Below are 8,758 nucleotides of genomic sequence, written 5' to 3'. Positions count from 1 at the left end.
ATGACAATAAGCTTCTAAATGTAGAAAAACCTTTTTAGTTGATTGACTCTCTTAGAAGCACACTGTTGCTGTTCTTTTTATAAAGTGTTTAAAGGGGATTTAGAAATTGATTGTGTTTCTGTGACCAGAACTGTATGCAGTATTTTTTTTTTTCATTATAACCCTTTACTCTTCTTGGCTAGAGTTTAATTATATTTTTTTTCATCCAACCACCACAGATTTAGTTGAGCAATCTCTTTTGGCTTGTATTTAAGTCGTTTATTTGTTCGCAATAATGAAGTCACTGACATATGGAAACATTTAGTGTGTTACTTAAACTAATACATTGGAGCAATAAAACCTAGAAAGCATTTTTATCAAGTTAAAATTTCAAACCACGCAGTTTTCTCCTTTTCACTTTTATCATAAAATTGCTCCCAGGAATTGTACTGTAAAAATCAGATTTTTGTTTGATATGATTTTTCTTTTTAACTTAAAAAAATAAACTTTGATGGAGTGAACCCAAAACAGGATAGTGACCTAGCTGGACTTTTAAAAAACAGCTTAAAAGAAGATCGACTGAGAGAATTGAGAAGAGAAATTGGAGGTGGTAGGTGAGGAGGAGAAAGAGAAGGGGGTACTGAGTGTTAATGTGGCTTAGTCCATTCCTGCTGCTATAAGGAAATAGCTTAGACTGGGTACTTTTAAACAAAAGAGGTTTGTTGCTTATAGTTCTGGAGGCTGGGAAGTCCAAGATCAAGGTGGTAGCAGATTCAGTGTCTGATGAGGACTCATTCTTTGTACGTGGCAACTTCTGTTGTCCTCACAGGGCAAAAGGGGCAAATGGGCTATCTTAGCCCTCTTCTATAAGGGCACTAATCTCATGAGTACAGAGCCTCATGACTTAATCACCTCCTAAAACTCTCACTTCTTAATACTCTCACACTGGGCATTAGGTTCCAACATATGAACTTTGGAGGGACACTGATATTAAGACCATTGCATAAAGTGAGAAGGTGGAGGAGCCTGGATTGAATACAGTAGACAGTGGATTTGTGAACACATTATCATGAGCCACACAACGAAGAGCAACTGAGAGCTGTCTTAAATCAGGCCTGAAAAAGGCCATGACTGTGTGTATTAGGGTTCTCTAGAGGGACAGAACTAATGGAATACATATATGTAAAGGGGAGTTTATTAAGTATTAACTCACAGGATCACAAGGTCCCACAATAGACCGTCCGCAGGCTGAGGAGCAAGGAGAGCCAGTCTGAGTTCCAAAACTGAAGAACTTGGAGTTCGATGTTTGAGGGCAGGAAGCATCCAGCATGGGAGAAAGATGTACGCTGGGAGGCTAGGCCAGTGTCTCTCTTCACGTTTTTCTGCCTGCTTATATTCTAGCTATGCTGGCAGCTGATTAGATTGTGCCCACCCAGGTTAAGGGTGGGTCTACCTTTCCCAGTCCACTGACTCAAATGTTAAATTCCTTTGGCAACACCCTCACAGACACACCCAGGATCAATACTTTGCATCCTTCAATCCAATCAAGTTGACACTCAGTATTAACCATCACACTGTGAAAACAGAAAGACAGCATCAGATCCAAAAGGGCCAGTAAAAAAGAAGCAAGAGATCATGAAAATGGATCAAATGTAGCTGGCAAAAGAGAAAAAGAAACTTTTTTTTGATAGAAAAGGGGAAATTTGCAAATAATAATTATTGGTTGAGATAGAGGATATGTTGTCTTCTTATAATTTTCAGGCTGCTGACAATAATGCAATGATTTTGGGGCAGCATAGCCATGAAAGAGCAAGATGAGTTATATTGACAAACAGAAGGTGGCCTTAACTGTATTGCAGCCAGACTGGTCACTCTCCCCCACCTATGTGGCCACATGTGTCTCCACAAATTACTCATAGGCTGTATAGTATTTAAAGTAATTTAAAAAAATAGACCCATTAAATGTTGAGAATCCTTTTACAGTTATTTAGTTAGTCAAGGTTAAGAAAAGAAATAAAGAAAGGAAAAAGGAGAAGCACAGTTTCTGTGCAAGTGTAAAGTGTATAATGATGGTGAAATATTTTTCCTTCCCCAAAAGTGACTGAGGAGTTGCTATGTGGAAATGGAGGCAAACTGGTCAGGTCTCTTTTCTTTACAAATGACAGAAGCATACTTTGAACTAGTTTAGGCAAAAGAAAAGAAAAGAAATGATCAGTTCACATGAGTGGAAAGTCCAAGATTTACATCATTAAGCATGGTTATCTCCAGGTGCTCAGATAATGCTGTCAAATATCTGCTTCTTTTTTTCTATTCTTGGCTCTCTTTGCTTTTTTGCTGGCTTTATTTCTCTGTCAGCTTATCTTTTCAAATGATAGGGAAGAGGGTCCCAAGTATATTCAGACCTAAATTTTTCTTCTAACTCTTAAGTATTGTCTACAATTTCTGCATCCGTATCAGTCTCTCAAAAAACAAAAATTACTCTAATTAGTCTTGCGTGAGATATGTGTTTACTCTGAACAGATCAAGCACTCATTGAAACCTGGGAAATGGGAGGTCTGACTGGCAAGCCTGAATCTTAAGCGGTGAGAGTAAGGAGGTTTGATGGTTGGAATTGCATGGAATAGAGAAAACAGGACTCCTGAAAGGAAGAATGTGAGGCTGAAATCAAGCACTGGTGTACTTAAAGTTTTTGGTAGTATAGAAACATATAAAGCAAAAGTAACAAAATAACATTGATAACTGGGAGATGCGGAAGAAGAGGAACCTCATCAATGTTCGTCAAGTCAAGAGGGATTTGGGAAAAACAGAATCCGTAAGGACTGAGCCAAAGCTGAAGGAAAGCAAAAGTCTATTTCAATCATTTCTCTAGACAATCCCCAGGAATCTTGGGACAGACCAACAGTTCAGAGTGACAGTAAAGTTATTGACAGTTTTGATCTCTGGCCAAAAGACCTAAGCCTAACTCAGAGAAACAAGTATCTGCCTAATCTTCAAGGAAGACTTCATCTTTGTTATGTGTGGGTAGCACAGGCAGGTCTGTGCTAAAAGAGACAGTTCAAATAAATAACAGTGATGCTGCAGATGTTTTAAGTCTAATAGACACAAATCTAAGTTCTAGAAGGAGAGGAAAGAAATTGCAGTCACAGGTACCATGGCTTTGAGGGATCAGATAGTAAGAATGGGGTGAAGGACACTGTGAGTGAATCCTGGCCCCAAGACAGGGGCCATTTACTTCCTCCCTCTCTGCTGGTTCTTTATTGCTACAGAGTTTCTCAACTCGCTCAACAGTTACACAAACAGATTCCAGGTCCCTTCCCAGAACCACTTACCAAGTCAGGCTACCTGGGGAGGGACATGATAATCTGTATTTTTTTTTTTTTTGAGACCGAGTCTTGCTCTGTGGCCCAGGCTGGAGTGCAGTAGCATGATTTCGGCTCACTGCAATCTCTGCCTCCTGGTTCAAGGGATTCTCCTGCCTCAGCCTCCCGAGTAGCTGGGATTATAGATGTGCACCACCATGACTGGCTAATTTTTGTATTTTTAGTAGAGACAGAGTTTCACCATGTTGGCCAGGCTGGTCTCGAACTCCTGACCTCAAGTGATCCACCCTCCTTAGCCTCCTAAAGTGCTGGGATTATAGGCGTGAGTCACCGTGCCCAGCCGAGAATCTGTATTTTTAACAAATGCCCAGGTAAGTCTAAGTTCCTCCGAGGCCCACGACCTCAGGGAAGATGAGGACATTTGTTTCCCACTGACTCTTAGGAAATGTATGGGCTGAATGACCTAAGTCTGACTAGAAAATGGAAAGGTTTCATGAAGATATAATAAGCTGTGCTATTACAATATATTCCCTGGTCACCTTCCAGTTTAGTCCCCTCTGTCACATGAGAACAAACATTCCATTAAATACAAAGGCAGGAGGGAAAGTTACGCAACATATTCTCTGAGTGACATCCCTAGGTCCCAATATGGTTCCAGAATTTCCAGCATCAAGTTTAGCAGAGTGCTTCTGAAGATTACTTCGCATTTTAGTTTTATAAATCGGAGGGCTGGGTTCTTACCAGAAGGCTATAATCAGCTATTGGACCAAAAGTGTGTGGAGCAGAAAATGCAAGAGAAAAAACACTCTTATCTTGGGATTCAAAGCACCAAAGAGAAATCGTTCGGTAAAATCTGGGCCAATTTGAAGCTATTCCTCCTTAAGGAGATAATGGTGGATCTGGGCTTTCAACACAAAGGAATATTTGATATCCTATTATGATGGTTAATTTTATGTGTCAGTTTGTATGGGCCATGTTGCCTAGGCAGTTGGTCAAAATTTATTCTGGGCTGGGCGCGGTGGCTCATGCCTGTAATCCCAGCACTTTGGGAGGCCGAGACGGGTGGATCATGAGGTCAGGAGATCAAGACCATCCTGACTAACATGGTGAAACCCCGTCTCTACTAAAACTACAAAGAAATTAGCTGGGCATGGTGGCGGGTGCCTGTAGTCCCAGCTACTCGGGAGGCTGAGGCAGGAGAATGGTGTGAACCCGGGAGGCAGAGCTTGCAGTGAGCCAAGATCACACCACTGTACTCCAGCCTAGGGGACAGAGTGAGACTCCGTCTCAATTAAAAAAAAAAAAAAAAAATTCTGGATCTTTCCGTGAAGGTGTGTTTTGGATGAGATTAACATTTTAACTGTTGAACTTTGAGTAAAGCAGATAACCCTCCATAATGTGGATGGGCCTCATCCAATCATCCAATTCTGAAGGCCTGAACAGAACAGAGACGCCCACCCCTCAGCAAGATGGAACTCTGCCAGCAGATGGCCTCTGGCCTCAGACTGCTGCTCTTCCTTGAGTCTCCAGCCTGCAAGCCTACCCTGCAGATTTTGGACTTGCAAAGCTTCTGCAATTACGTGAGCCAATTCCTTAAAATGAAATCTCTCTCTCTCTCTCTGTCTCTCTCGATATATCTATATCTATTTATCTATATATCTCCTGTTGGTTCTGTTTCTCTGGAAACCCTGAATAATGCACTTATTGATGTACTAATTATTTCCAATTCTGATTGAATGTTAGGCTTTGCAGCATCAAGACTAAACTTCAGGTCCTTAATTCTCTGCCTGTCCCCAGCTCTACTGAAATTCCACTTAATTGAGGACCAAACCCAATGACCTGTAGTATATGTGCCCTGTCACTCTGGCACCTGTTTGTTGGCGGGAAGGCTTATGAGGTGCCTGTATAAACTGGCCATAAAAATACGGGACAATAAGTTGTGGAAAGCCACAAGAGGCCTCTGAGGAGGAAAGCCTTCTTATTGCCATTATGTTCCCATGCTCTGAGCGAGACCTGCTCTCTTATCCATAAACACCGTGTTCAAGGAGAAAGACACTCCTCTGAAGCGTTGGAATGTGGTCAGACGTGCAGGCTCCTAGTTAAGCCTGCTCCCACCAGCTACTCTCCGATAAGTTAAAGATATGTTGAGTACAAAGGAGATTAATTTAAAATGTCATTGCTATAGATTACGTGTATGATGCACTGCCTCCCTTTCACCGTTTTGCCCTGAACATCTGCTTCTTAGATCTAAATGACTGTACTCAGTAAATAGTGTGGAGACCAGAGCTTGGCACCTTTTGCAGCCTCCATTTTGCAATTGGCCCCCTGGCCCCCACTCTTTATGCACTCTTAACCTGTCTCTTCTCATTCCTTCATCGCCACTGGACTTTGGGTACCCCCCGGGTGGTATTGAGGCTGGTCCCCAACACCTGTTCTTGATGTACAGAAGAGTCCTGGTGGGCTGTGAAGGAGAAACAGGTGTGTTCCCAGAGAGTGAATCCTACAGTCCTCAGGGTGGTTTAGTGGGACCTGCACTGCCAGCACCTCTGGTGGTGGCCACCAGCAGGCAACCCTGGCCAGAGTTCTTTCAGGACCCATCTAAGCAAGTGAAGCCTGACCTATGGTCCCTGCAGATGCTAAGTGGGATGAGCAAGTGGGATGTCAAGGACAGGGAGCCAGAGAAGGTGCTGGAGAAGTGTTGATGTGTCAGCTCAGGGTAAGACAGGTGGAGGTGGGAAGGTGGTGGGGAGGAAGGGTTGGGGCTCTGAGCAGGGTCAGGGCCAGGCAGTCATCCCAGGTCTCATATTTGTGGCTGATTTGGCCTGTAGCAGCAGAACAGAGACACTGTGCTTCCCATAGGAAAAAGGAAGAAGAGGGAACTTACCTTCTTTTCTCTTACATTCCACTGGTGAGAGTTGGCCCCTTGGGAGTGAACCTCTGCTCACTTCAGAGGAACATCATCCAGCCCTTTTAGGAGCTACTAGGGAGCAAAATGCTATGCTTTGCTTTGTGGTGGTTTTTCCAAATCTGGAAATGGTAGAAGGAGCCAGAACTTCAAGGTGGGAGGAGGCAGCCAAGTAAGACAGTCCAGCTATTCTGGGTGGGGTAGGCAGCTTCTGAAATCTGAAATGGTTCACAGTGATCTCCACCTCCTGGGGTTTTGTTGTTGTTGAGATGGAGTCTCACTCTGTCGCCCAGGCTGGAGTGCAGTGGCACGATCTCAGCTCACTGCAACCTCTGCCTCCCAGGTTCAATGAATTCTCCTGCCTCAGCCTCCTGAGTAGCTGGGATTGCAGGCATGTGTCACTGTGACAGACTAACTTTCACATTTTTAGTAGAGATGGGGTTTCACCATGTTGGCCAGGCTGGTCTGGAACTCCTGACTTCAAGTGATCTACCTGCCTCGGCCTCCCAAAGTGCTGGGATTACAGGCATAAGCCACCAAGTTCAGCCCTCACCTCTTGTTCTTCATGCCCCATGTGATATTGGGGGGACCTGCCCCAGATAATTTAACATAGGTTCTTTTCTATTTCCCTAAGAGTCGGCCAGTCTGAGAAATAAAGGGAAAGAGTACAAAAGAGAGAAATTTTAAAGCTGGGTGTCTGGAGGAGACATCACATGTTGGCAGGTTCTGTGGTGCCCCACAAGCCGCAAAACCAGCAAGTTTTTATTAATGATTTTCAAAGAGGAGGGAGTGTATGAATAGGGTGTGGGTCACAGAGATCACATGCTTCACAAGGTAATAAAATATTACAAGGCAAATGCAGGCAGGGCGAGATCACAGGACTGGGGCGAAATTAAAATTGTTAATGAAGTTTTGGGCATGCATTGTCATTGATAACATCTTATCAGGAGACAGGGTTTGAGAGCAGACAACCTGTCTGACTAAAATTTACTAGGCGGGAATTTCCCCGTCCTAATAGGCCTGGGAGTGCTATGGAAGACCAGGGCTTATTTCATCCCTTACCTACAACCATAAAAGACAGACATTCCCAGAGCGGCCATTTAGGAGACCTACCCCTAGGAACGCATTCTCTTTCTCAGGGCTGTTCCTTGCTGAGAATTCAGCGGTATTTCTCCCATTTGCTTTTGAAAGAAGAGAAATATGACTCTGTTCTGCCCAGCTCTCAGGCAGCCAGACCTAATGGTTATCTCCCTTGTTCCCTGAACATCACAGTTACCCTGTTCTTTTTTTCAAGGTGCCCAGATTTCATATCGATTAAACAATTTGTGCAGTTAACACAATCATCACAGGGTCCTGAGGTGACACACATCCTCAGCTTATGACGATGATGGGATTAAGAGATTAAAGACAGCCATAGGAAATCAAGAGTATTGATTAGGGAAGTGTTAAATGTCCATGAAATCTTCACAATTTATGTTCAGAGATTGCAGTAAAGACAGGCATAAGAAATTATAAAAATATTAACTTGGGGAACTAATAAATGTTCATGAAATCTTCACAATTTATGTTCTTCTGCCATGACTTCAGCTGGTCCCTCCGTTCCGGGTCCCTGACTTCCTGCAACAGTGTGATCCCTTCTTGAGAGTGGGCTGGTCCTAGTGATATACTACAAATGAAGAGAATACTGCAAAAGTGAAGGACTGTCTCTTCTGAGATTAGGTTATAAAAGACTGTGACTTCATCTCACTGGCACACATACTCCTTTGGCTTCTCTGATGAAGCCACCTGCCACATCGTGGGATGCTCTACAGGGAAGCCCATGTGACAGGGTGCTAAGAGAGGCCTCTGGCTAACAGCTCTGAGGAACTGAATACTGTTAACAGTGACATGTGTAAGCTTTCACTCTTCCTCAGTTTAGCCTTGGTATGACTGTAGTTCCAACTGACACATTAAATGCAGCCTGATATATGTAAACAAGTCTGTATGTGAAAGCATTGTGGGTGGTGGCGCTGGTATTGCTGGATTGGGGTGAAATTGCTTATTTCTAAACTTTTGTGATCATCTCTGATTGGAAAAGTAGCACCATCCTCAGCTGCTCCATCCTCCTGGTGGGTCTCATAATGGCCCCAAGGAATCATAGATGTTAGAAGATGGTGGAAGAATAGAAAGGCTGTGAAGGACCCAAAGAGGTTCCACCCAACTTACACATTAATAAAATGGCCATCGTTTCTTCTTTTTCCCTTTTTGATTTAAAATACTATAGCTGCCATTTTTCAAAATTTTTTCCTTTTAGTTTCTTTACAGCTTATTACTTGCCTGGATTTTCCATAAATATTTTACATGCTGAGGGACATAGTGTTTTAAGTCCTGTAATTCTCCTGTGCCTAAATCAAGTTTCTAAATTATGTCATATGTTGGGAACTGCAGCCAGGAGTTAAAACTTGGCAGTTTAAGAACCTGGATTCAGTACAGGTTTCTACTATTCCTTGGAATCATTCAATATGACCTCTTGATGGGTGGGGGGCTCTCTTTTTCTCTCCCTCTTTTTGTAGTT

Source organism: Rhinopithecus roxellana, chromosome 18 (genome assembly GCF_007565055.1).
Source record: "Rhinopithecus roxellana isolate Shanxi Qingling chromosome 18, ASM756505v1, whole genome shotgun sequence".
NCBI classification, from domain to species: domain Eukaryota; kingdom Metazoa; phylum Chordata; class Mammalia; order Primates; family Cercopithecidae; genus Rhinopithecus; species Rhinopithecus roxellana.
The sequence above is the reverse complement of the archived record's forward strand: the minus strand, read 5'-3'. Positions refer to the sequence as shown.